Source organism: Microcebus murinus, unplaced genomic scaffold (genome assembly GCF_040939455.1).
Source record: "Microcebus murinus isolate Inina unplaced genomic scaffold, M.murinus_Inina_mat1.0 scaf018_hap2_Mmur4.0, whole genome shotgun sequence".
Classification (NCBI taxonomy): domain Eukaryota; kingdom Metazoa; phylum Chordata; class Mammalia; order Primates; family Cheirogaleidae; genus Microcebus; species Microcebus murinus.
In genome coordinates this window covers 327601-354577 of record NW_027438964.1, presented here as the reverse complement: position 1 = coordinate 354577, position 26977 = coordinate 327601, and the positions used below count along the sequence as shown (strand labels likewise).

Here is a 26977-nt window from a genome sequence, read left to right as displayed (position 1 = left end):
TGATGCCCTTTGCACTTTGGGTAGCAAGTGTCTGAGGTGTCTCTGGGCCCTGTGCCATGTGGGGGCGGGGGCGGGGGCGGGGTGGGAGGAGGAGGAGGAGGAGGAGGAGGAGGAGGAGGAGGTGGGAAGGGCCTTGGCCTGCAGTCGTGTTCCCCGGGGTGGCACAGCATGTGGCTTCTTCCACAGGCTGCTTGGCCTGGGCTCCCTGCACCTGGGCCTTTGGAGGACTGGCCCTGTGCTTGCCAACACTTCCTGCAGGGACCCAGAGCTGGGAGGTTGCATCTCTCAGCCCTGGGTCGGGCAGAGCCCCAGCGGGCCATGCCCACAACCTCTCTCAGCAGGGGTCCCCCAGAAGGCTCCTTTGGGACCAGGATTCTCTTGCGGGTGACTCTTTAAGGTCTGGCCCCTGGATGGAGGGGCACCAGGAGTAGAGGAGCAGGAAGGGGAAGGGGGTGGCCATGCGAGGGGACACTTTCAGGCCAAGTCCCAGCTTCAGTCTGATCCTCCTGGGAACGCCGGGGTGGACATCACACCTCCTGGTTGCCCCGCTCTGAGACAAGGAGCCGGGCTTCGCATTCCCACAGCAGCCAGTCGTGGGCTGAGGACACCTGGGGCGTTGGGAACTCCCTGGCTTCTCCTTGGATTAACATCTGGAGCTGCTTGTGAATTGTGCCGCCACACACACCCGAGTGCAGGTGTCTTCTGCACAGACTGCGGGCCTCGCTCTTCTGAATGCCGCTAGCTCGCGACCCACCCACGGGTGAACCTGGTCAGGGTACTTTCTCTCGGGGGCAGACTCTGATCCGGGCGGGCTACCGGTGTCTCTGTTTGCTCCTTTCTTTCTTCCACTTCGGGAAAGGCTTCCTTACTGGGTGTGGAAATCTCCTATGCCTTTCCTCGCCTATCCTGTCAGCTCTAAAATTCTCTTTCAGTTGCCACCCTCACAGATGGATTAGGAAACTCTTTGCGGTGCACTCATTAGTGAAATGACCTCAATGACGCTGGAATCCAATATCTAATCGCCGATTTTTAAGCGAGTCCACACGCCAGGGTGGTTGGGGTCCAATGCAGCCCCGGCCAGGCCCAGGCCCCTTGGACTGGGCCACAGGAGGACACAGAGGAGGGTCCCGGCCCCCACGGTAGCGGTGCGGGCAGTTCTCCAAGGGCTTGGGTGTTTTCCAGAGGGAGGAGATGGAGGGGACTGATTTCTTCAGCGCCCCACAAACCACGCCACCCCACCCCACCCATGGGACACATCCCGAGAGAGAGAGACGCCCCATACACTGGCTCCCCTCCCCCGTGCGCTGTGCCCCAGCCCTGGCCCGGGGGAATAGGCGGCCGCCAGGCCACAGGGTGGGGGGCGCAGCTGAAAGGGGTTGTGGGGGAGGGCCGCCCCTGGCTGGGGTCAAAGGGCGAGCGCCCCGCCCCTCCCGCCCGTGCGCAGTCAGCGGCCCCGGCGCGCTGGGGGTGGGGGGCGGGGAGGTGAAGGAGGCCAGGCGAGGAGAGGAGGGGGGCTTGAAGGTCTCCACCTTGGCGGGTCCAGCCGTGGAGGCGCATCTTGTGTGAGTGTGAGTGTGAGTGAGTGAGTGAGTGTGAGTGTGAGTGTGTGTGTATACAGAGACAGCCCCCAACCCCGGCCCGCCGCTCCCTGCCCGCCCCGCCTGTCACCCCCGTCCCTCAGAGCCCGCGGGACCCGGCCGGCGAACTCAACAGGCCCGACCCGGCGCGGGGCCTGGGGCGGGAGGAGGCGGCGGGGAAGCGCAGAGAGGCTCGGCTTCTTGAGCGGGGCAGGGGCGCCCTCCGCCGTCCACGGCCACACCACCCCGAACGCGCCCGATCCCGTCTGGTCTCGGAAGCTAAGCAGGGTCGGGCCTGGTTAGAACTTGGATGGGAGACCGCCCCGGAATACCGGGTGCCGTAGGCTTCTTCTTTTTTTTTTTTGCCTCTGGTTCTGTCGCGTTTCTGGGAGTGCGGGGGCGGCCCGGGGTGGGGGTGACCCCCACCCTCGGCGCCCGCCGCGGTGCCTGGCGCCCCAGCCCGCACCGTGGGGCTTCCTCTTGTCCCGAGCCGTGACACCGCCGCCACGCGGCAGCATGCCTGGCTTCTGGACAGTCAGGTCTCAGACCAAAGGTCTGCTCTGTGGGAGCCGACACGCTGGAGGAAACCTCGAGAGTCTGAGAGGGGAGGGAGTTCCAGAAGAAGGCCAGGATGTCATTTTGAGGGAGTATGTGACCAGAACTCCTCCCGTTGCTTTTGGGGTTCTATGGGCTACACGTAGGAATCTTTGGTGGTGGCACCTGATGTTCGGGGATCCGGAGTCACACCCAGACCTGCTCCACAGGCCTCCTTTTACTTTTCTCTTCGGATTCATTTTTTTTTTTTTTGAGACAGAGTCTCGGTTTGTTGCCCAGGCTAGAGTGAGTGCCGTGGCGTCAGCCTAGCTCACAGCAACTTCAAACGCCTGGGCTCGAGTGATCCTTCTGCCTCAGCCTCCCGGGTAGCTGGGACTGCAGGCATGCGCCACCATGCCCCGCTAATTTTTTATATATATATCAGTTGGCCAATTAATTTCTTTCTATTTATAGTAGAGACGGGGTCTCGCTCTTGCTCAGGCTGGTTTTGAACTCCTGACCTTGAGCAATCCGCCCGCCTCGGCCTCCCAAGAGCTAGGATTACAGGCGTGAGCCACAGCGCCCGGCCGGATTCATTATTTTTAAAAAGTGTCTCTTATCTCTATTATTGCATTTTCTTTTCTCTCTCTTTTCAAGCAGATGATGGGAGTCCAAGTGTTAAGGTGACATGTGTTGCCCGTGCCCCCCTCCCCCCCCATGTTCTTATTCATTTACGTCTCATGTTGTTCCAGCATATTGTGGGGGCACCAATGTAAAGGTCGGGTGCGTTGCCCTCTCCCAGCCTCCCCCCTCGGGTCAGAGCTTCAAGTGCGCCCATCCCCCAGTCGGTGCGTACCCACCCCATTCCTAATGGATGTGTATGCCCATCCCCTCCCCCCACCCGCCCGACACCCACCCGAAGAAGGTGATTCCTCTGTGTCCACTTAGGTGTCCATCGGTTCGTACCCATTTGCTGGTGAGCGAGAGCACGTGGTGCTCGTGTGTCCATTCTTGGGATACTTGGCTTACTGGAACGGGTTCCAGCTCTGGCCAGGAGAACCACGAGAGGTGCCCCCTCACCGCTGCTCCTCATAGCCGAATAGCACTCCGTGGTGTCCACGGGCCACATTTTACTTACCCACTCGTGGGTCGATGGGCACTCGGGTGGCTTCCAGGTCTTTGCGATTGTGACTTGTGCCCTGACACTAACCCTAACCCTTACCCAGCCAGTCTCCTCCACGGCCCCTGCCTGACTGACTCCTTCCCGCCCGGCCTATCACCTGTCACCGTCCTCTGCCCCTGCCTGACACGCTCCTCCCCGCCCGGGCCGTCACCGTCCTCGGCCCCTGCCTGACGGGGCTCCTCCGTCGCCTGGGCCTTCCAAGGGCTTGGTGTGGACGCTGGTTCCAGGACGCCCTCCCAGGAACCCGGTAGCAGGGCGGCCGCAGCGTCTCGCGCAACCCAACCGTCCGCCGGCTGGCCGCCGTCGCTAAGTGGCCTGCGGGGGACGTGCTCCCGCTGTGCCGTGGGGGCCCAGCCTGGTGTCTTCTCTGAGGCCCCGCGGCTGCCGCTGCCCGCAAGGGGATAGCCGCGGAGGTGGGGACCGCCTCCTCATGGGGACGTATACCCAGCTCTCCACGTCGGATTCCGGGGCTCTCTGTCCTGCCAGAAGGCCCAGCTGGCCTGCGGGTCCTCAGAGTGGCAAAAACATCCGAAAACTTAGATTGAGGGTCCGGTGGGTGTCTGCACTTTTGTGCTGGGCACCCCAGGGAGGCCCGGGGGCTGGCTGGACAACGCGGTCTGCTGGGCTGGGGGGGGGTTTGGAGGAGCAACTGATGCCCTTTGCACTTTGGGTAGCAAGTGTCTGAGGTGTCTCTGGGCCCTGTGCCATGTGGGGGCGGGGGCGGGGGCGGGGTTGGAGGAGGAGGAGGAGGAGGAGGAGGAGGAGGAGGGGGTGGGAAGGGCCGTGGCCTGCAGTCGTGTTCCCCGGGGTGGCACAGCATGTGGCTTCTTCCACAGGCTGTTTGGCCTGGGCTCCCTGCACCTGGGCCTTTGGAGGACCGGCCCTGTGCTTGCCAACACTTCCTGCAGGGACCCAGAGCTGGGAGGTTGCATCTCTCAGCCCTGGGTCGGGCAGAGCCCCAGCGGGCCATGCCCACAACCTCTCTCAGCAGGGGTCCCCCAGAAGGCTCCTTTGGGACCAGGATTCTCTTGCGGGTGACTCTTTAAGGTCTGGCCCCTGGATGGAGGGGCACCAGGAGTAGAGGAGCAGGAAGGGGAAGGGGGTGGCCATGCGAGGGGACACTTTCAGGCCAAGTCCCAGCTTCAGTCTGATCCTCCTGGGAACGCCGGGGTGGACATCACACCTCCTGGTTGCCCCGCTCTGAGACAAGGAGCCGGGCTTCGCATTCCCACAGCAGCCAGTCGTGGGCTGAGGACACCTGGGGCGTTGGGAACTCCCTGGCTTCTCCTTGGTTTAACATCTGGAGCTGCTTGTGAATTGTGCCGCCACACACACCCGAGTGCAGGTGTCTTCTGCACAGACTGCGGGCCTCGCTCTTCTGAATGCCGCTAGCTCGCGACCCACCCACGGGTGAACCTGGTCAGGGTACTTTCTCTCAGGGGCAGACTCTGATCCGGGCGGGCTACCGGTGTCTCTGTTTGCTCCTTTCTTTCTTCCACTTCGGGAAAGGCTTCCTTACTGGGTGTGGAAATCTCCTATGCCTTTCCTCGCCTATTCCGTCAGCTCTAAAATTCTCTTTCGGTTGCCACCCTCACAGATGGATTAGGAAACTCTTTGCGGTGCACTCATTAGTGAAATGACCTCAATGACGCTGGAATCCAATATCTAATCGCCGATTTTTAGCGAGTCCACACGCCAGGGTGGTCGGGGTCCAATGCAGCCCCGGCCAGGCCCAGGCCCCTTGGACTGGGCCACAGGAGGACACAGAGGAGGGTCCCGGCCCCCACGGTAGGTAGAGGTGCGGGCAGTTCTCCAAGGGCTTGGGTGTTTTCCAGAGGGAGGAGATGGAGGGGACTGATTTCTTCAGCGCCCCACAAACCACGCCACCCCACCCCACCCATGGGACACATCCCGAGAGAGAGAGACGCCCCATACACTGGCTCCCCTCCCCCGTGCGCTGTGCCCCAGCCCTGGCCCGGGGGAATAGGCGGCCGCCGGGCAACAGGGCGGGGGGAGCAGCTGGAAGGGGTTGTGGGGGAGGGCGGCCCCTGGCTGGGGTCAAAGGGCGAGCGCCCCGCCCCTCCCGCCCGTGCGCAGTCAGCGGCCCCGGCGCGCTGGGGGTGGGGGGCGGGGAGGTGAAGGAGGCCAGGCAAGGAGAGGAGGGGGGCTTGAAGGGCTCCACCTTGGCGGGTCCAGCCGTGGAGGCGCATCTTGTGTGAGTGTGAGTGAGTGAGTGAGTGAGTGAGTGTGAGTGTGTGTGTATACAGAGACAGCCCCCAACCCCGGCCCGCCGCTCCCTGCCCGCCCCGCCTGTCACCCCCGTCCCTCGGAGCCCGCGGGACCCGGCCGGCGAACTCAACAGGCCCGACCCGGCGCGGGGCCTGGGGCGGGAGGAGGCGGCGGGGAAGCGCAGAGAGGCTCGGCTTCTTGAGCGGGGCAGGGGCGCCCTCCGCCGTCCACGGCCACACCACCCCGAACGCGCCCGATCCCGTCTGGTCTCGGAAGCTAAGCAGGGTCGGGCCTGGTTAGAACTTGGATGGGAGACCGCCCGGGAATACCGGGTGCCGTAGGCTTCTTCTTTTTTTTTTTGCCTCTGGTTCTGTCGCGTTTCTGGGAGTGCGGGGGCGGCCCGGGGTGGGGGTGACCCCCACCCTCAGCGCCCGCCGCGGTGCCTGGCGCCCCAGCCCGCACCGTGGGGCCTCCTCTTGTCCCGAGCCGTGACACCGCCGCCACGCGGCAGCATGCGTGGCTTCTGGACTGTCAGGTCTCAGACCAAAGGTCTGCTCTGTGGGAGCCGACACGCTGGAGGAAACCTTGAGAGTCTGAGAGGGGAGGGAGTTCCAGAAGAAGGCCAGGATGTCATTTTGAGGGAGTATGTGACCAGAACTCCTCCCGTTGCTTTTGGGGTTCTATGGGCTACACGTAGGAATCTTTGGTGGTGGCACCTGATGTTCGGGGATCCGGAGTCACACCCAGACCTGCTCCACAGGCCTCCTTTTACTTTTCTCTTCGGATTCATTTTTTTTTTTTTTTTTTTTGAGACAGAGTCTCGGTTTGTTGCCCAGGCTAGAGTGAGTGCCGTGGCGTCAGCCTAGCTCACAGCAACTTCAAACTCCTGGGCTCGAGTGATCCTTCTGCCTCAGCCTCCCGGGTAGCTGGGACTGCAGGCATGCGCCACCATGCCCCGCTAATTTTTTATATATATATCAGTTGGCCAATTAATTTCTTTCTATTTATAGTAGAGACGGGGTCTCGCTCTTGCTCAGGCTGGTTTTGAACTCCTGACCTTGAGCAATCCGCCCGCCTCGGCCTCCCAAGAGCTAGGATTACAGGCGTGAGCCACAGCGCCCGGCCGGATTCATTATTTTTAAAAAGTGTCTCTTATCTCTATTATTGCATTTTCTTTTCTCTCTCTTTTCAAGCAGATGATGGGAGTCCAAGTATTAAGGTGACATGTGTTGCCCGTGCCCCCCTCCCCCCCCCCCGTGTTCTTATTCATTTACCTCTCATGTTGTTCCAGCATATTGTGGGGGCACCAATGTTAAGGTCGGGTGCGTTGCCCTCTCCCAGCCTCCCCCCTCGGGTCAGAGCTTCAAGTGCGCCCATCCCCCAGTCGGTGCGCACCCACCCCATTCCTAATGGATGTGTATGCCCATCCCCTCCCCCCACCCGCCCGACACCCACCCGAAGAAGGTGATTCCTCTGTGTCCACTTAGGTGTCCATCGGTTCGTACCCATTTGCTGGTGAGCGCGAGCACGTGGTGCTCGTGTGTCCATTCTTGGGATACTTGGCTTACTGGAACGGGTTCCAGCTCTGGCCAGGAGAACCACGAGAGGTGCCCCCTCACCGCTGCTCCTCATAGCCGAATAGCACTCCGTGGTGTCCACGCGCCACATTTTACTTACCCACTCGTGGGTCGATGGGCACTCGGGTGGCTTCCAGGTCTTTGCGATTGTGACTTGTGCCCTGACACTAACCCTAACCCTTACCCAGCCCGTCTCCTCCACGGCCCCTGCCTGACTGACTCCTTCCCGCCCGGCCTATCACCTGTCACCGTCCTCTGCCCCTGCCTGACACGCTCCTCCCCGCCCGGGCCGTCACCGTCCTCGGCCCCTGCCTGACGGGGCTCCTCCGTCGCCTGGGCCTTCCAAGGGCTTGGTGTGGACGCTGGTTCCAGGACGCCCTCCCAGGAACCCGGTAGCAGGGCGGCCGCAGCGTCTCGCGCAACCCAACCGTCCGCCGGCTGGCCGCCGTCGCTAAGTGGCCTGCGGGGGACGTGCTCCCGCTGTGCCGTGGGGGCCCAGCCTGGTGTCTTCTCTGAGGCCCCGCGGCTGCCGCTGCCCGCAAGGGGATAGCCGCGGAGGTGGGGGCCGCCTCCTCATGGGGACGTATACCCAGCTCTCCACGTCGGATTCCGGGGCTCTCTGTCCTGCCAGAAGGCCCAGCTGGCCTGCGGGTCCTCAGAGTGGCAAAAACATCCGAAAACTGAGATTGAGGGTCCGGTGGGTGTCTGCACTTTTGTGCTGGGCACCCCAGGGAGGCCCGGGGGCTGGCTGGACAACGCGGTCTGCTGGGCTGGGGGGGGGTTTGGAGGAGCAACTGATGCCCTTTGCACTTTGGGTAGCAAGTGTCTGAGGTGTCTCTGGGCCCTGTGCCATGTGGGGGCGGGGGCGGGGGCGGGGTTGGAGGAGGAGGAGGAGGAGGAGGAGGAGGAGGAGGAGGAGGGGGTGGGAAGGGCCGTGGCCTGCAGTCGTGTTCCCCGGGGTGGCACAGCATGTGGCTTCTTCCACAGGCTGTTTGGCCTGGGCTCCCTGCACCTGGGCCTTTGGAGGACCGGCCCTGTGCTTGCCAACACTTCCTGCAGGGACCCAGAGCTGGGAGGTTGCATCTCTCAGCCCTGGGTCGGGCAGAGCCCCAGCGGGCCATGCCCACAACCTCTCTCAGCAGGGGTCCCCCAGAAGGCTCCTTTGGGACCAGGATTCTCTTGCGGGTGACTCTTTAAGGTCTGGCCCCTGGATGGAGGGGCACCAGGAGTAGAGGAGCAGGAAGGGGAAGGGGGTGGCCATGCGAGGGGACACTTTCAGGCCAAGTCCCAGCTTCAGTCTGATCCTCCTGGGAACGCCGGGGTGGACATCACACCTCCTGGTTGCCCCGCTCTGAGACAAGGAGCCGGGCTTCGCATTCCCACAGCAGCCAGTCGTGGGCTGAGGACACCTGGGGCGTTGGGAACTCCCTGGCTTCTCCTTGGTTTAACATCTGGAGCTGCTTGTGAATTGTGCCGCCACACACACCCGAGTGCAGGTGTCTTCTGCACAGACTGCGGGCCTCGCTCTTCTGAATGCCGCTAGCTCGCGACCCACCCACGGGTGAACCTGGTCAGGGTACTTTCTCTCAGGGGCAGACTCTGATCCGGGCGGGCTACCGGTGTCTCTGTTTGCTCCTTTCTTTCTTCCACTTCGGGAAAGGCTTCCTTACTGGGTGTGGAAATCTCCTATGCCTTTCCTCGCCTATTCCGTCAGCTCTAAAATTCTCTTTCGGTTGCCACCCTCACAGATGGATTAGGAAACTCTTTGCGGTGCACTCATTAGTGAAATGACCTCAATGACGCTGGAATCCAATATCTAATCGCCGATTTTTAGCGAGTCCACACGCCAGGGTGGTCGGGGTCCAATGCAGCCCCGGCCAGGCCCAGGCCCCTTGGACTGGGCCACAGGAGGACACAGAGGAGGGTCCCGGCCCCCACGGTAGGTAGAGGTGCGGGCAGTTCTCCAAGGGCTTGGGTGTTTTCCAGAGGGAGGAGATGGAGGGGACTGATTTCTTCAGCGCCCCACAAACCACGCCACCCCACCCCACCCATGGGACACATCCCGAGAGAGAGAGACGCCCCATACACTGGCTCCCCTCCCCCGTGCGCTGTGCCCCAGCCCTGGCCCGGGGGAATAGGCGGCCGCCGGGCAACAGGGCGGGGGGAGCAGCTGGAAGGGGTTGTGGGGGAGGGCGGCCCCTGGCTGGGGTCAAAGGGCGAGCGCCCCGCCCCTCCCGCCCGTGCGCAGTCAGCGGCCCCGGCGCGCTGGGGGTGGGGGGCGGGGAGGTGAAGGAGGCCAGGCAAGGAGAGGAGGGGGGCTTGAAGGGCTCCACCTTGGCGGGTCCAGCCGTGGAGGCGCATCTTGTGTGAGTGTGAGTGAGTGAGTGAGTGAGTGAGTGTGAGTGTGTGTGTATACAGAGACAGCCCCCAACCCCGGCCCGCCGCTCCCTGCCCGCCCCGCCTGTCACCCCCGTCCCTCGGAGCCCGCGGGACCCGGCCCGGCGAACTCAACAGGCCCGACCCGGCGCGGGGCCTGGGGCGGGAGGAGGCGGCGGGGAAGCGCAGAGAGGCTCGGCTTCTTGAGCGGGGCAGGGGCGCCCTCCGCCGTCCACGGCCACACCACCCCGAACGCGCCCGATCCCGTCTGGTCTCGGAAGCTAAGCAGGGTCGGGCCTGGTTAGAACTTGGATGGGAGACCGCCCGGGAATACCGGGTGCCGTAGGCTTCTTCTTTTTTTTTTTGCCTCTGGTTCTGTCGCGTTTCTGGGAGTGCGGGGGCGGCCCGGGGTGGGGGTGACCCCCACCCTCAGCGCCCGCCGCGGTGCCTGGCGCCCCAGCCCGCACCGTGGGGCCTCCTCTTGTCCCGAGCCGTGACACCGCCGCCACGCGGCAGCATGCGTGGCTTCTGGACTGTCAGGTCTCAGACCAAAGGTCTGCTCTGTGGGAGCCGACACGCTGGAGGAAACCTTGAGAGTCTGAGAGGGGAGGGAGTTCCAGAAGAAGGCCAGGATGTCATTTTGAGGGAGTATGTGACCAGAACTCCTCCCGTTGCTTTTGGGGTTCTATGGGCTACACGTAGGAATCTTTGGTGGTGGCACCTGATGTTCGGGGATCCGGAGTCACACCCAGACCTGCTCCACAGGCCTCCTTTTACTTTTCTCTTCGGATTCATTTTTTTTTTTTTTTTTTTTGAGACAGAGTCTCGGTTTGTTGCCCAGGCTAGAGTGAGTGCCGTGGCGTCAGCCTAGCTCACAGCAACTTCAAACTCCTGGGCTCGAGTGATCCTTCTGCCTCAGCCTCCCGGGTAGCTGGGACTGCAGGCATGCGCCACCATGCCCCGCTAATTTTTTATATATATATCAGTTGGCCAATTAATTTCTTTCTATTTATAGTAGAGACGGGGTCTCGCTCTTGCTCAGGCTGGTTTTGAACTCCTGACCTTGAGCAATCCGCCCGCCTCGGCCTCCCAAGAGCTAGGATTACAGGCGTGAGCCACAGCGCCCGGCCGGATTCATTATTTTTAAAAAGTGTCTCTTATCTCTATTATTGCATTTTCTTTTCTCTCTCTTTTCAAGCAGATGATGGGAGTCCAAGTATTAAGGTGACATGTGTTGCCCGTGCCCCCCTCCCCCCCCCCGTGTTCTTATTCATTTACCTCTCATGTTGTTCCAGCATATTGTGGGGGCACCAATGTTAAGGTCGGGTGCGTTGCCCTCTCCCAGCCTCCCCCCTCGGGTCAGAGCTTCAAGTGCGCCCATCCCCCAGTCGGTGCGCACCCACCCCATTCCTAATGGATGTGTATGCCCATCCCCTCCCCCCACCCGCCCGACACCCACCCGAAGAAGGTGATTCCTCTGTGTCCACTTAGGTGTCCATCGGTTCGTACCCATTTGCTGGTGAGCGCGAGCACGTGGTGCTCGTGTGTCCATTCTTGGGATACTTGGCTTACTGGAACGGGTTCCAGCTCTGGCCAGGAGAACCACGAGAGGTGCCCCCTCACCGCTGCTCCTCATAGCCGAATAGCACTCCGTGGTGTCCACGCGCCACATTTTACTTACCCACTCGTGGGTCGATGGGCACTCGGGTGGCTTCCAGGTCTTTGCGATTGTGACTTGTGCCCTGACACTAACCCTAACCCTTACCCAGCCCGTCTCCTCCACGGCCCCTGCCTGACTGACTCCTTCCCGCCCGGCCTATCACCTGTCACCGTCCTCTGCCCCTGCCTGACACGCTCCTCCCCGCCCGGGCCGTCACCGTCCTCGGCCCCTGCCTGACGGGGCTCCTCCGTCGCCTGGGCCTTCCAAGGGCTTGGTGTGGACGCTGGTTCCAGGACGCCCTCCCAGGAACCCGGTAGCAGGGCGGCCGCAGCGTCTCGCGCAACCCAACCGTCCGCCGGCTGGCCGCCGTCGCTAAGTGGCCTGCGGGGGACGTGCTCCCGCTGTGCCGTGGGGGCCCAGCCTGGTGTCTTCTCTGAGGCCCCGCGGCTGCCGCTGCCCGCAAGGGGATAGCCGCGGAGGTGGGGGCCGCCTCCTCATGGGGACGTATACCCAGCTCTCCACGTCGGATTCCGGGGCTCTCTGTCCTGCCAGAAGGCCCAGCTGGCCTGCGGGTCCTCAGAGTGGCAAAAACATCCGAAAACTGAGATTGAGGGTCCGGTGGGTGTCTGCACTTTTGTGCTGGGCACCCCAGGGAGGCCCGGGGGCTGGCTGGACAACGCGGTCTGCTGGGCTGGGGGGGGGTTTGGAGGAGCAACTGATGCCCTTTGCACTTTGGGTAGCAAGTGTCTGAGGTGTCTCTGGGCCCTGTGCCATGTGGGGGCGGGGGCGGGGGCGGGGTTGGAGGAGGAGGAGGAGGAGGAGGAGGAGGAGGAGGAGGAGGAGGGGGTGGGAAGGGCCGTGGCCTGCAGTCGTGTTCCCCGGGGTGGCACAGCATGTGGCTTCTTCCACAGGCTGTTTGGCCTGGGCTCCCTGCACCTGGGCCTTTGGAGGACCGGCCCTGTGCTTGCCAACACTTCCTGCAGGGACCCAGAGCTGGGAGGTTGCATCTCTCAGCCCTGGGTCGGGCAGAGCCCCAGCGGGCCATGCCCACAACCTCTCTCAGCAGGGGTCCCCCAGAAGGCTCCTTTGGGACCAGGATTCTCTTGCGGGTGACTCTTTAAGGTCTGGCCCCTGGATGGAGGGGCACCAGGAGTAGAGGAGCAGGAAGGGGAAGGGGGTGGCCATGCGAGGGGACACTTTCAGGCCAAGTCCCAGCTTCAGTCTGATCCTCCTGGGAACGCCGGGGTGGACATCACACCTCCTGGTTGCCCCGCTCTGAGACAAGGAGCCGGGCTTCGCATTCCCACAGCAGCCAGTCGTGGGCTGAGGACACCTGGGGCGTTGGGAACTCCCTGGCTTCTCCTTGGTTTAACATCTGGAGCTGCTTGTGAATTGTGCCGCCACACACACCCGAGTGCAGGTGTCTTCTGCACAGACTGCGGGCCTCGCTCTTCTGAATGCCGCTAGCTCGCGACCCACCCACGGGTGAACCTGGTCAGGGTACTTTCTCTCAGGGGCAGACTCTGATCCGGGCGGGCTACCGGTGTCTCTGTTTGCTCCTTTCTTTCTTCCACTTCGGGAAAGGCTTCCTTACTGGGTGTGGAAATCTCCTATGCCTTTCCTCGCCTATTCCGTCAGCTCTAAAATTCTCTTTCGGTTGCCACCCTCACAGATGGATTAGGAAACTCTTTGCGGTGCACTCATTAGTGAAATGACCTCAATGACGCTGGAATCCAATATCTAATCGCCGATTTTTAGCGAGTCCACACGCCAGGGTGGTCGGGGTCCAATGCAGCCCCGGCCAGGCCCAGGCCCCTTGGACTGGGCCACAGGAGGACACAGAGGAGGGTCCCGGCCCCCACGGTAGGTAGAGGTGCGGGCAGTTCTCCAAGGGCTTGGGTGTTTTCCAGAGGGAGGAGATGGAGGGGACTGATTTCTTCAGCGCCCCACAAACCACGCCACCCCACCCCACCCATGGGACACATCCCGAGAGAGAGAGACGCCCCATACACTGGCTCCCCTCCCCCGTGCGCTGTGCCCCAGCCCTGGCCCGGGGGAATAGGCGGCCGCCGGGCAACAGGGCGGGGGGAGCAGCTGGAAGGGGTTGTGGGGGAGGGCGGCCCCTGGCTGGGGTCAAAGGGCGAGCGCCCCGCCCCTCCCGCCCGTGCGCAGTCAGCGGCCCCGGCGCGCTGGGGGTGGGGGGCGGGGAGGTGAAGGAGGCCAGGCAAGGAGAGGAGGGGGGCTTGAAGGGCTCCACCTTGGCGGGTCCAGCCGTGGAGGCGCATCTTGTGTGAGTGTGAGTGAGTGAGTGAGTGAGTGAGTGTGAGTGTGTGTGTATACAGAGACAGCCCCCAACCCCGGCCCGCCGCTCCCTGCCCGCCCCGCCTGTCACCCCCGTCCCTCGGAGCCCGCGGGACCCGGCCCGGCGAACTCAACAGGCCCGACCCGGCGCGGGGCCTGGGGCGGGAGGAGGCGGCGGGGAAGCGCAGAGAGGCTCGGCTTCTTGAGCGGGGCAGGGGCGCCCTCCGCCGTCCACGGCCACACCACCCCGAACGCGCCCGATCCCGTCTGGTCTCGGAAGCTAAGCAGGGTCGGGCCTGGTTAGAACTTGGATGGGAGACCGCCCGGGAATACCGGGTGCCGTAGGCTTCTTCTTTTTTTTTTTGCCTCTGGTTCTGTCGCGTTTCTGGGAGTGCGGGGGCGGCCCGGGGTGGGGGTGACCCCCACCCTCAGCGCCCGCCGCGGTGCCTGGCGCCCCAGCCCGCACCGTGGGGCCTCCTCTTGTCCCGAGCCGTGACACCGCCGCCACGCGGCAGCATGCGTGGCTTCTGGACTGTCAGGTCTCAGACCAAAGGTCTGCTCTGTGGGAGCCGACACGCTGGAGGAAACCTCGAGAGTCTGAGAGGGGAGGGAGTTCCAGAAGAAGGCCAGGATGTCATTTTGAGGGAGTATGTGACCAGAACTCCTCCCGTTGCTTTTGGGGTTCTATGGGCTACACGTAGGAATCTTTGGTGGTGGCACCTGATGTTCGGGGATCCGGAGTCACACCCAGACCTGCTCCACAGGCCTCCTTTTACTTTTCTCTTCGGATTCATTTTTTTTTTTTTTGAGACAGAGTCTCGGTTTGTTGCCCAGGCTAGAGTGAGTGCCGTGGCGTCAGCCTAGCTCACAGCAACTTCAAACGCCTGGGCTCGAGTGATCCTTCTGCCTCAGCCTCCCGGGTAGCTGGGACTGCAGGCATGCGCCACCATGCCCCGCTAATTTTTTATATATATATCAGTTGGCCAATTAATTTCTTTCTATTTATAGTAGAGACGGGGTCTCGCTCTTGCTCAGGCTGGTTTTGAACTCCTGACCTTGAGCAATCCGCCCGCCTCGGCCTCCCAAGAGCTAGGATTACAGGCGTGAGCCACAGCGCCCGGCCGGATTCATTATTTTTAAAAAGTGTCTCTTATCTCTATTATTGCATTTTCTTTTCTCTCTCTTTTCAAGCAGATGATGGGAGTCCAAGTGTTAAGGTGACATGTGTTGCCCGTGCCCCCCTCCCCCCCCATGTTCTTATTCATTTACGTCTCATGTTGTTCCAGCATATTGTGGGGGCACCAATGTAAAGGTCGGGTGCGTTGCCCTCTCCCAGCCTCCCCCCTCGGGTCAGAGCTTCAAGTGCGCCCATCCCCCAGTCGGTGCGTACCCACCCCATTCCTAATGGATGTGTATGCCCATCCCCTCCCCCCACCCGCCCGACACCCACCCGAAGAAGGTGATTCCTCTGTGTCCACTTAGGTGTCCATCGGTTCGTACCCATTTGCTGGTGAGCGAGAGCACGTGGTGCTCGTGTGTCCATTCTTGGGATACTTGGCTTACTGGAACGGGTTCCAGCTCTGGCCAGGAGAACCACGAGAGGTGCCCCCTCACCGCTGCTCCTCATAGCCGAATAGCACTCCGTGGTGTCCACGGGCCACATTTTACTTACCCACTCGTGGGTCGATGGGCACTCGGGTGGCTTCCAGGTCTTTGCGATTGTGACTTGTGCCCTGACACTAACCCTAACCCTTACCCAGCCAGTCTCCTCCACGGCCCCTGCCTGACTGACTCCTTCCCGCCCGGCCTATCACCTGTCACCGTCCTCTGCCCCTGCCTGACACGCTCCTCCCCGCCCGGGCCGTCACCGTCCTCGGCCCCTGCCTGACGGGGCTCCTCCGTCGCCTGGGCCTTCCAAGGGCTTGGTGTGGACGCTGGTTCCAGGACGCCCTCCCAGGAACCCGGTAGCAGGGCGGCCGCAGCGTCTCGCGCAACCCAACCGTCCGCCGGCTGGCCGCCGTCGCTAAGTGGCCTGCGGGGGACGTGCTCCCGCTGTGCCGTGGGGGCCCAGCCTGGTGTCTTCTCTGAGGCCCCGCGGCTGCCGCTGCCCGCAAGGGGATAGCCGCGGAGGTGGGGACCGCCTCCTCATGGGGACGTATACCCAGCTCTCCACGTCGGATTCCGGGGCTCTCTGTCCTGCCAGAAGGCCCAGCTGGCCTGCGGGTCCTCAGAGTGGCAAAAACATCCGAAAACTGAGATTGAGGGTCCGGTGGGTGTCTGCACTTTTGTGCTGGGCACCCCAGGGAGGCCCGGGGGCTGGCTGGACAACGCGGTCTGCTGGGCTGGGGGGGGGTTTGGAGGAGCAACTGATGCCCTTTGCACTTTGGGTAGCAAGTGTCTGAGGTGTCTCTGGGCCCTGTGCCATGTGGGGGCGGGGGCGGGGGCGGGGTTGGAGGAGGAGGAGGAGGAGGAGGAGGAGGAGGAGGGGGTGGGAAGGGCCGTGGCCTGCAGTCGTGTTCCCCGGGGTGGCACAGCATGTGGCTTCTTCCACAGGCTGTTTGGCCTGGGCTCCCTGCACCTGGGCCTTTGGAGGACCGGCCCTGTGCTTGCCAACACTTCCTGCAGGGACCCAGAGCTGGGAGGTTGCATCTCTCAGCCCTGGGTCGGGCAGAGCCCCAGCGGGCCATGCCCACAACCTCTCTCAGCAGGGGTCCCCCAGAAGGCTCCTTTGGGACCAGGATTCTCTTGCGGGTGACTCTTTAAGGTCTGGCCCCTGGATGGAGGGGCACCAGGAGTAGAGGAGCAGGAAGGGGAAGGGGGTGGCCATGCGAGGGGACACTTTCAGGCCAAGTCCCAGCTTCAGTCTGATCCTCCTGGGAACGCCGGGGTGGACATCACACCTCCTGGTTGCCCCGCTCTGAGACAAGGAGCCGGGCTTCGCATTCCCACAGCAGCCAGTCGTGGGCTGAGGACACCTGGGGCGTTGGGAACTCCCTGGCTTCTCCTTGGTTTAACATCTGGAGCTGCTTGTGAATTGTGCCGCCACACACACCCGAGTGCAGGTGTCTTCTGCACAGACTGCGGGCCTCGCTCTTCTGAATGCCGCTAGCTCGCGACCCACCCACGGGTGAACCTGGTCAGGGTACTTTCTCTCAGGGGCAGACTCTGATCCGGGCGGGCTACCGGTGTCTCTGTTTGCTCCTTTCTTTCTTCCACTTCGGGAAAGGCTTCCTTACTGGGTGTGGAAATCTCCTATGCCTTTCCTCGCCTATTCCGTCAGCTCTAAAATTCTCTTTCGGTTGCCACCCTCACAGATGGATTAGGAAACTCTTTGCGGTGCACTCATTAGTGAAATGACCTCAATGACGCTGGAATCCAATATCTAATCGCCGATTTTTAGCGAGTCCACACGCCAGGGTGGTCGGGGTCCAATGCAGCCCCGGCCAGGCCCAGGCCCCTTGGACTGGGCCACAGGAGGACACAGAGGAGGGTCCCGGCCCCCACGGTAGGTAGAGGTGCGGGCAGTTCTCCAAGGGCTTGGGTGTTTTCCAGAGGGAGGAGATGGAGGGGACTGATTTCTTCAGCGCCCCACAAACCACGCCACCCCACCCCACCCATGGGACACATCCCGAGAGAGAGAGACGCCCCATACACTGGCTCCCCTCCCCCGTGCGCTGTGCCCCAGCCCTGGCCCGGGGGAATAGGCGGCCGCCGGGCAACAGGGCGGGGGGAGCAGCTGGAAGGGGTTGTGGGGGAGGGCGGCCCCTGGCTGGGGTCAAAGGGCGAGCGCCCCGCCCCTCCCGCCCGTGCGCAGTCAGCGGCCCCGGCGCGCTGGGGGTGGGGGGCGGGGAGGTGAAGGAGGCCAGGCAAGGAGAGGAGGGGGGCTTGAAGGGCTCCACCTTGGCGGGTCCAGCCGTGGAGGCGCATCTTGTGTGAGTGTGAGTGAGTGAGTGAGTGAGTGAGTGTGAGTGTGTGTGTATACAGAGACAGCCCCCAACCCCGGCCCGCCGCTCCCTGCCCGCCCCGCCTGTCACCCCCGTCCCTCGGAGCCCGCGGGACCCGGCCGGCGAACTCAACAGGCCCGACCCGGCGCGGGGCCTGGGGCGGGAGGAGGCGGCGGGGAAGCGCAGAGAGGCTCGGCTTCTTGAGCGGGGCAGGGGCGCCCTCCGCCGTCCACGGCCACACCACCCCGAACGCGCCCGATCCCGTCTGGTCTCGGAAGCTAAGCAGGGTCGGGCCTGGTTAGAACTTGGATGGGAGACCGCCCGGGAATACCGGGTGCCGTAGGCTTCTTCTTTTTTTTTTTGCCTCTGGTTCTGTCGCGTTTCTGGGAGTGCGGGGGCGGCCCGGGGTGGGGGTGACCCCCACCCTCAGCGCCCGCCGCGGTGCCTGGCGCCCCAGCCCGCACCGTGGGGCCTCCTCTTGTCCCGAGCCGTGACACCGCCGCCACGCGGCAGCATGCGTGGCTTCTGGACTGTCAGGTCTCAGACCAAAGGTCTGCTCTGTGGGAGCCGACACGCTGGAGGAAACCTTGAGAGTCTGAGAGGGGAGGGAGTTCCAGAAGAAGGCCAGGATGTCATTTTGAGGGAGTATGTGACCAGAACTCCTCCCGTTGCTTTTGGGGTTCTATGGGCTACACGTAGGAATCTTTGGTGGTGGCACCTGATGTTCGGGGATCCGGAGTCACACCCAGACCTGCTCCACAGGCCTCCTTTTACTTTTCTCTTCGGATTCATTTTTTTTTTTTTTTTTTTTGAGACAGAGTCTCGGTTTGTTGCCCAGGCTAGAGTGAGTGCCGTGGCGTCAGCCTAGCTCACAGCAACTTCAAACTCCTGGGCTCGAGTGATCCTTCTGCCTCAGCCTCCCGGGTAGCTGGGACTGCAGGCATGCGCCACCATGCCCCGCTAATTTTTTATATATATATCAGTTGGCCAATTAATTTCTTTCTATTTATAGTAGAGACGGGGTCTCGCTCTTGCTCAGGCTGGTTTTGAACTCCTGACCTTGAGCAATCCGCCCGCCTCGGCCTCCCAAGAGCTAGGATTACAGGCGTGAGCCACAGCGCCCGGCCGGATTCATTATTTTTAAAAAGTGTCTCTTATCTCTATTATTGCATTTTCTTTTCTCTCTCTTTTCAAGCAGATGATGGGAGTCCAAGTATTAAGGTGACATGTGTTGCCCGTGCCCCCCTCCCCCCCCCCGTGTTCTTATTCATTTACCTCTCATGTTGTTCCAGCATATTGTGGGGGCACCAATGTTAAGGTCGGGTGCGTTGCCCTCTCCCAGCCTCCCCCCTCGGGTCAGAGCTTCAAGTGCGCCCATCCCCCAGTCGGTGCGCACCCACCCCATTCCTAATGGATGTGTATGCCCATCCCCTCCCCCCACCCGCCCGACACCCACCCGAAGAAGGTGATTCCTCTGTGTCCACTTAGGTGTCCATCGGTTCGTACCCATTTGCTGGTGAGCGCGAGCACGTGGTGCTCGTGTGTCCATTCTTGGGATACTTGGCTTACTGGAACGGGTTCCAGCTCTGGCCAGGAGAACCACGAGAGGTGCCCCCTCACCGCTGCTCCTCATAGCCGAATAGCACTCCGTGGTGTCCACGCGCCACATTTTACTTACCCACTCGTGGGTCGATGGGCACTCGGGTGGCTTCCAGGTCTTTGCGATTGTGACTTGTGCCCTGACACTAACCCTAACCCTTACCCAGCCCGTCTCCTCCACGGCCCCTGCCTGACTGACTCCTTCCCGCCCGGCCTATCACCTGTCACCGTCCTCTGCCCCTGCCTGACACGCTCCTCCCCGCCCGGGCCGTCACCGTCCTCGGCCCCTGCCTGACGGGGCTCCTCCGTCGCCTGGGCCTTCCAAGGGCTTGGTGTGGACGCTGGTTCCAGGACGCCCTCCCAGGAACCCGGTAGCAGGGCGGCCGCAGCGTCTCGCGCAACCCAACCGTCCGCCGGCTGGCCGCCGTCGCTAAGTGGCCTGCGGGGGACGTGCTCCCGCTGTGCCGTGGGGGCCCAGCCTGGTGTCTTCTCTGAGGCCCCGCGGCTGCCGCTGCCCGCAAGGGGATAGCCGCGGAGGTGGGGGCCGCCTCCTCATGGGGACGTATACCCAGCTCTCCACGTCGGATTCCGGGGCTCTCTGTCCTGCCAGAAGGCCCAGCTGGCCTGCGGGTCCTCAGAGTGGCAAAAACATCCGAAAACTGAGATTGAGGGTCCGGTGGGTGTCTGCACTTTTGTGCTGGGCACCCCAGGGAGGCCCGGGGGCTGGCTGGACAACGCGGTCTGCTGGGCTGGGGGGGGGTTTGGAGGAGCAACTGATGCCCTTTGCACTTTGGGTAGCAAGTGTCTGAGGTGTCTCTGGGCCCTGTGCCATGTGGGGGCGGGGGCGGGGGCGGGGTTGGAGGAGGAGGAGGAGGAGGAGGAGGAGGAGGAGGAGGAGGAGGGGGTGGGAAGGGCCGTGGCCTGCAGTCGTGTTCCCCGGGGTGGCACAGCATGTGGCTTCTTCCACAGGCTGTTTGGCCTGGGCTCCCTGCACCTGGGCCTTTGGAGGACCGGCCCTGTGCTTGCCAACACTTCCTGCAGGGACCCAGAGCTGGGAGGTTGCATCTCTCAGCCCTGGGTCGGGCAGAGCCCCAGCGGGCCATGCCCACAACCTCTCTCAGCAGGGGTCCCCCAGAAGGCTCCTTTGGGACCAGGATTCTCTTGCGGGTGACTCTTTAAGGTCTGGCCCCTGGATGGAGGGGCACCAGGAGTAGAGGAGCAGGAAGGGGAAGGGGGTGGCCATGCGAGGGGACACTTTCAGGCCAAGTCCCAGCTTCAGTCTGATCCTCCTGGGAACGCCGGGGTGGACATCACACCTCCTGGTTGCCCCGCTCTGAGACAAGGAGCCGGGCTTCGCATTCCCACAGCAGCCAGTCGTGGGCTGAGGACACCTGGGGCGTTGGGAACTCCCTGGCTTCTCCTTGGTTTAACATCTGGAGCTGCTTGTGAATTGTGCCGCCACACACACCCGAGTGCAGGTGTCTTCTGCACAGACTGCGGGCCTCGCTCTTCTGAATGCCGCTAGCTCGCGACCCACCCACGGGTGAACCTGGTCAGGGTACTTTCTCTCAGGGGCAGACTCTGATCCGGGCGGGCTACCGGTGTCTCTGTTTGCTCCTTTCTTTCTTCCACTTCGGGAAAGGCTTCCTTACTGGGTGTGGAAATCTCCTATGCCTTTCCTCGCCTATTCCGTCAGCTCTAAAATTCTCTTTCGGTTGCCACCCTCACAGATGGATTAGGAAACTCTTTGCGGTGCACTCATTAGTGAAATGACCTCAATGACGCTGGAATCCAATATCTAATCGCCGATTTTTAGCGAGTCCACACGCCAGGGTGGTCGGGGTCCAATGCAGCCCCGGCCAGGCCCAGGCCCCTTGGACTGGGCCACAGGAGGACACAGAGGAGGGTCCCGGCCCCCACGGTAGGTAGAGGTGCGGGCAGTTCTCCAAGGGCTTGGGTGTTTTCCAGAGGGAGGAGATGGAGGGGACTGATTTCTTCAGCGCCCCACAAACCACGCCACCCCACCCCACCCATGGGACACATCCCGAGAGAGAGAGACGCCCCATACACTGGCTCCCCTCCCCCGTGCGCTGTGCCCCAGCCCTGGCCCGGGGGAATAGGCGGCCGCCGGGCAACAGGGCGGGGGGAGCAGCTGGAAGGGGTTGTGGGGGAGGGCGGCCCCTGGCTGGGGTCAAAGGGCGAGCGCCCCGCCCCTCCCGCCCGTGCGCAGTCAGCGGCCCCGGCGCGCTGGGGGTGGGGGGCGGGGAGGTGAAGGAGGCCAGGCAAGGAGAGGAGGGGGGCTTGAAGGGCTCCACCTTGGCGGGTCCAGCCGTGGAGGCGCATCTTGTGTGAGTGTGAGTGAGTGAGTGAGTGAGTGAGTGTGAGTGTGTGTGTATACAGAGACAGCCCCCAACCCCGGCCCGCCGCTCCCTGCCCGCCCCGCCTGTCACCCCCGTCCCTCGGAGCCCGCGGGACCCGGCCCGGCGAACTCAACAGGCCCGACCCGGCGCGGGGCCTGGGGCGGGAGGAGGCGGCGGGGAAGCGCAGAGAGGCTCGGCTTCTTGAGCGGGGCAGGGGCGCCCTCCGCCGTCCACGGCCACACCACCCCGAACGCGCCCGATCCCGTCTGGTCTCGGAAGCTAAGCAGGGTCGGGCCTGGTTAGAACTTGGATGGGAGACCGCCCGGGAATACCGGGTGCCGTAGGCTTCTTCTTTTTTTTTTTGCCTCTGGTTCTGTCGCGTTTCTGGGAGTGCGGGGGCGGCCCGGGGTGGGGGTGACCCCCACCCTCAGCGCCCGCCGCGGTGCCTGGCGCCCCAGCCCGCACCGTGGGGCCTCCTCTTGTCCCGAGCCGTGACACCGCCGCCACGCGGCAGCATGCGTGGCTTCTGGACTGTCAGGTCTCAGACCAAAGGTCTGCTCTGTGGGAGCCGACACGCTGGAGGAAACCTTGAGAGTCTGAGAGGGGAGGGAGTTCCAGAAGAAGGCCAGGATGTCATTTTGAGGGAGTATGTGACCAGAACTCCTCCCGTTGCTTTTGGGGTTCTATGGGCTACACGTAGGAATCTTTGGTGGTGGCACCTGATGTTCGGGGATCCGGAGTCACACCCAGACCTGCTCCACAGGCCTCCTTTTACTTTTCTCTTCGGATTCATTTTTTTTTTTTTTTTTTTTGAGACAGAGTCTCGGTTTGTTGCCCAGGCTAGAGTGAGTGCCGTGGCGTCAGCCTAGCTCACAGCAACTTCAAACTCCTGGGCTCGAGTGATCCTTCTGCCTCAGCCTCCCGGGTAGCTGGGACTGCAGGCATGCGCCACCATGCCCCGCTAATTTTTTATATATATATCAGTTGGCCAATTAATTTCTTTCTATTTATAGTAGAGACGGGGTCTCGCTCTTGCTCAGGCTGGTTTTGAACTCCTGACCTTGAGCAATCCGCCCGCCTCGGCCTCCCAAGAGCTAGGATTACAGGCGTGAGCCACAGCGCCCGGCCGGATTCATTATTTTTAAAAAGTGTCTCTTATCTCTATTATTGCATTTTCTTTTCTCTCTCTTTTCAAGCAGATGATGGGAGTCCAAGTATTAAGGTGACATGTGTTGCCCGTGCCCCCCTCCCCCCCCCCGTGTTCTTATTCATTTACCTCTCATGTTGTTCCAGCATATTGTGGGGGCACCAATGTTAAGGTCGGGTGCGTTGCCCTCTCCCAGCCTCCCCCCTCGGGTCAGAGCTTCAAGTGCGCCCATCCCCCAGTCGGTGCGCACCCACCCCATTCCTAATGGATGTGTATGCCCATCCCCTCCCCCCACCCGCCCGACACCCACCCGAAGAAGGTGATTCCTCTGTGTCCACTTAGGTGTCCATCGGTTCGTACCCATTTGCTGGTGAGCGCGAGCACGTGGTGCTCGTGTGTCCATTCTTGGGATACTTGGCTTACTGGAACGGGTTCCAGCTCTGGCCAGGAGAACCACGAGAGGTGCCCCCTCACCGCTGCTCCTCATAGCCGAATAGCACTCCGTGGTGTCCACGCGCCACATTTTACTTACCCACTCGTGGGTCGATGGGCACTCGGGTGGCTTCCAGGTCTTTGCGATTGTGACTTGTGCCCTGACACTAACCCTAACCCTTACCCAGCCCGTCTCCTCCACGGCCCCTGCCTGACTGACTCCTTCCCGCCCGGCCTATCACCTGTCACCGTCCTCTGCCCCTGCCTGACACGCTCCTCCCCGCCCGGGCCGTCACCGTCCTCGGCCCCTGCCTGACGGGGCTCCTCCGTCGCCTGGGCCTTCCAAGGGCTTGGTGTGGACGCTGGTTCCAGGACGCCCTCCCAGGAACCCGGTAGCAGGGCGGCCGCAGCGTCTCGCGCAACCCAACCGTCCGCCGGCTGGCCGCCGTCGCTAAGTGGCCTGCGGGGGACGTGCTCCCGCTGTGCCGTGGGGGCCCAGCCTGGTGTCTTCTCTGAGGCCCCGCGGCTGCCGCTGCCCGCAAGGGGATAGCCGCGGAGGTGGGGGCCGCCTCCTCATGGGGACATATACCCAGCTCTCCACGTCGGATTCCGGGGCTCTCTGTCCTGCCAGAAGGCCCAGCTGGCCTGCGGGTCCTCAGAGTGGCAAAAACATCCGAAAACTGAGATTGAGGGTCCGGTGGGTGTCTGCACTTTTGTGCTGGGCACCCCAGGGAGGCCCGGGGGCTGGCTGGACAACGCGGTCTGCTGGGCTGGGGGGGGGTTTGGAGGAGCAACTGATGCCCTTTGCACTTTGGGTAGCAAGTGTCTGAGGTGTCTCTGGGCCCTGTGCCATGTGGGGGCGGGGGCGGGGGCGGGGTTGGAGGAGGAGGAGGAGGAGGAGGAGGAGGAGGAGGAGGAGGAGGGGGTGGGAAGGGCCGTGGCCTGCAGTCGTGTTCCCCGGGGTGGCACAGCATGTGGCTTCTTCCACAGGCTGTTTGGCCTGGGCTCCCTGCACCTGGGCCTTTGGAGGACCGGCCCTGTGCTTGCCAACACTTCCTGCAGGGACCCAGAGCTGGGAGGTTGCATCTCTCAGCCCTGGGTCGGGCAGAGCCCCAGCGGGCCATGCCCACAACCTCTCTCAGCAGGGGTCCCCCAGAAGGCTCCTTTGGGACCAGGATTCTCTTGCGGGTGACTCTTTAAGGTCTGGCCCCTGGATGGAGGGGCACCAGGAGTAGAGGAGCAGGAAGGGGAAGGGGGTGGCCATGCGAGGGGACACTTTCAGGCCAAGTCCCAGCTTCAGTCTGATCCTCCTGGGAACGCCGGGGTGGACATCACACCTCCTGGTTGCCCCGCTCTGAGACAAGGAGCCGGGCTTCGCATTCCCACAGCAGCCAGTCGTGGGCTGAGGACACCTGGGGCGTTGGGAACTCCCTGGCTTCTCCTTGGTTTAACATCTGGAGCTGCTTGTGAATTGTGCCGCCACACACACCCGAGTGCAGGTGTCTTCTGCACAGACTGCGGGCCTCGCTCTTCTGAATGCCGCTAGCTCGCGACCCACCCACGGGTGAACCTGGTCAGGGTACTTTCTCTCAGGGGCAGACTCTGATCCGGGCGGGCTACCGGTGTCTCTGTTTGCTCCTTTCTTTCTTCCACTTCGGGAAAGGCTTCCTTACTGGGTGTGGAAATCTCCTATGCCTTTCCTCGCCTATTCCGTCAGCTCTAAAATTCTCTTTCGGTTGCCACCCTCACAGATGGATTAGGAAACTCTTTGCGGTGCACTCATTAGTGAAATGACCTCAATGACGCTGGAATCCAATATCTAATCGCCGATTTTTAGCGAGTCCACACGCCAGGGTGGTCGGGGTCCAATGCAGCCCCGGCCAGGCCCAGGCCCCTTGGACTGGGCCACAGGAGGACACAGAGGAGGGTCCCGGCCCCCACGGTAGGTAGAGGTGCGGGCAGTTCTCCAAGGGCTTGGGTGTTTTCCAGAGGGAGGAGATGGAGGGGACTGATTTCTTCAGCGCCCCACAAACCACGCCACCCCACCCCACCCATGGGACACATCCCGAGAGAGAGAGACGCCCCATACACTGGCTCCCCTCCCCCGTGCGCTGTGCCCCAGCCCTGGCCCGGGGGAATAGGCGGCCGCCGGGCAACAGGGCGGGGGGAGCAGCTGGAAGGGGTTGTGGGGGAGGGCGGCCCCTGGCTGGGGTCAAAGGGCGAGCGCCCCGCCCCTCCCGCCCGTGCGCAGTCAGCGGCCCCGGCGCGCTGGGGGTGGGGGGCGGGGAGGTGAAGGAGGCCAGGCAAGGAGAGGAGGGGGGCTTGAAGGGCTCCACCTTGGCGGGTCCAGCCGTGGAGGCGCATCTTGTGTGAGTGTGAGTGAGTGAGTGAGTGAGTGAGTGTGAGTGTGTGTGTATACAGAGACAGCCCCCAACCCCGGCCCGCCGCTCCCTGCCCGCCCCGCCTGTCACCCCCGTCCCTCGGAGCCCGCGGGACCCGGCCCGGCGAACTCAACAGGCCCGACCCGGCGCGGGGCCTGGGGCGGGAGGAGGCGGCGGGGAAGCGCAGAGAGGCTCGGCTTCTTGAGCGGGGCAGGGGCGCCCTCCGCCGTCCACGGCCACACCACCCCGAACGCGCCCGATCCCGTCTGGTCTCGGAAGCTAAGCAGGGTCGGGCCTGGTTAGAACTTGGATGGGAGACCGCCCGGGAATACCGGGTGCCGTAGGCTTCTTCTTTTTTTTTTTGCCTCTGGTTCTGTCGCGTTTCTGGGAGTGCGGGGGCGGCCCGGGGTGGGGGTGACCCCCACCCTCAGCGCCCGCCGCGGTGCCTGGCGCCCCAGCCCGCACCGTGGGGCCTCCTCTTGTCCCGAGCCGTGACACCGCCGCCACGCGGCAGCATGCGTGGCTTCTGGACTGTCAGGTCTCAGACCAAAGGTCTGCTCTGTGGGAGCCGACACGCTGGAGGAAACCTCGAGAGTCTGAGAGGGGAGGGAGTTCCAGAAGAAGGCCAGGATGTCATTTTGAGGGAGTATGTGACCAGAACTCCTCCCGTTGCTTTTGGGGTTCTATGGGCTACACGTAGGAATCTTTGGTGGTGGCACCTGATGTTCGGGGATCCGGAGTCACACCCAGACCTGCTCCACAGGCCTCCTTTTACTTTTCTCTTCGGATTCATTTTTTTTTTTTTTGAGACAGAGTCTCGGTTTGTTGCCCAGGCTAGAGTGAGTGCCGTGGCGTCAGCCTAGCTCACAGCAACTTCAAACGCCTGGGCTCGAGTGATCCTTCTGCCTCAGCCTCCCGGGTAGCTGGGACTGCAGGCATGCGCCACCATGCCCCGCTAATTTTTTATATATATATCAGTTGGCCAATTAATTTCTTTCTATTTATAGTAGAGACGGGGTCTCGCTCTTGCTCAGGCTGGTTTTGAACTCCTGACCTTGAGCAATCCGCCCGCCTCGGCCTCCCAAGAGCTAGGATTACAGGCGTGAGCCACAGCGCCCGGCCGGATTCATTATTTTTAAAAAGTGTCTCTTATCTCTATTATTGCATTTTCTTTTCTCTCTCTTTTCAAGCAGATGATGGGAGTCCAAGTGTTAAGGTGACATGTGTTGCCCGTGCCCCCCTCCCCCCCCATGTTCTTATTCATTTACGTCTCATGTTGTTCCAGCATATTGTGGGGGCACCAATGTAAAGGTCGGGTGCGTTGCCCTCTCCCAGCCTCCCCCCTCGGGTCAGAGCTTCAAGTGCGCCCATCCCCCAGTCGGTGCGTACCCACCCCATTCCTAATGGATGTGTATGCCCATCCCCTCCCCCCACCCGCCCGACACCCACCCGAAGAAGGTGATTCCTCTGTGTCCACTTAGGTGTCCATCGGTTCGTACCCATTTGCTGGTGAGCGCGCTCACGTGGTGCTCGTGTGTCCATTCTTGGGATACCTGGCTTACTGGAACGGGTTCCAGCTCTGGCCAGGAGAACCACGAGAGGTGCCCCCTCACCGCTGCTCCTCATAGCCGAATAGCACTCCGTGGTGTCCACGGGCCACATTTTACTTACCCACTC

At 62.6% G+C, this 26977-nt stretch overlaps 7 pseudogenes; all 7 read left to right on the top strand.

The window, feature by feature from the left end:
* Positions 1–1805: 1805 nt before the first annotated feature.
* On the top strand, positions 1806–1924 carry LOC142867586 (uncharacterized; annotated as a pseudogene).
* Positions 1925–5748: 3824 nt separating this feature from the next.
* On the top strand, positions 5749–5867 carry LOC142867567 (uncharacterized; annotated as a pseudogene).
* A 3839-nt stretch (positions 5868–9706) lies between these two features.
* LOC142867566 (uncharacterized) lies at positions 9707–9825 on the top strand (annotated as a pseudogene).
* Positions 9826–13666: 3841 nt separating this feature from the next.
* Positions 13667–13785, top strand: LOC142867565 (uncharacterized; annotated as a pseudogene).
* Positions 13786–17608: 3823 nt separating this feature from the next.
* LOC142867564 (uncharacterized) lies at positions 17609–17727 on the top strand (annotated as a pseudogene).
* Positions 17728–21568: 3841 nt separating this feature from the next.
* On the top strand, positions 21569–21687 carry LOC142867563 (uncharacterized; annotated as a pseudogene).
* Positions 21688–25528: 3841 nt separating this feature from the next.
* Positions 25529–25647, top strand: LOC142867634 (uncharacterized; annotated as a pseudogene).
* Positions 25648–26977: the final 1330 nt, after the last annotated feature.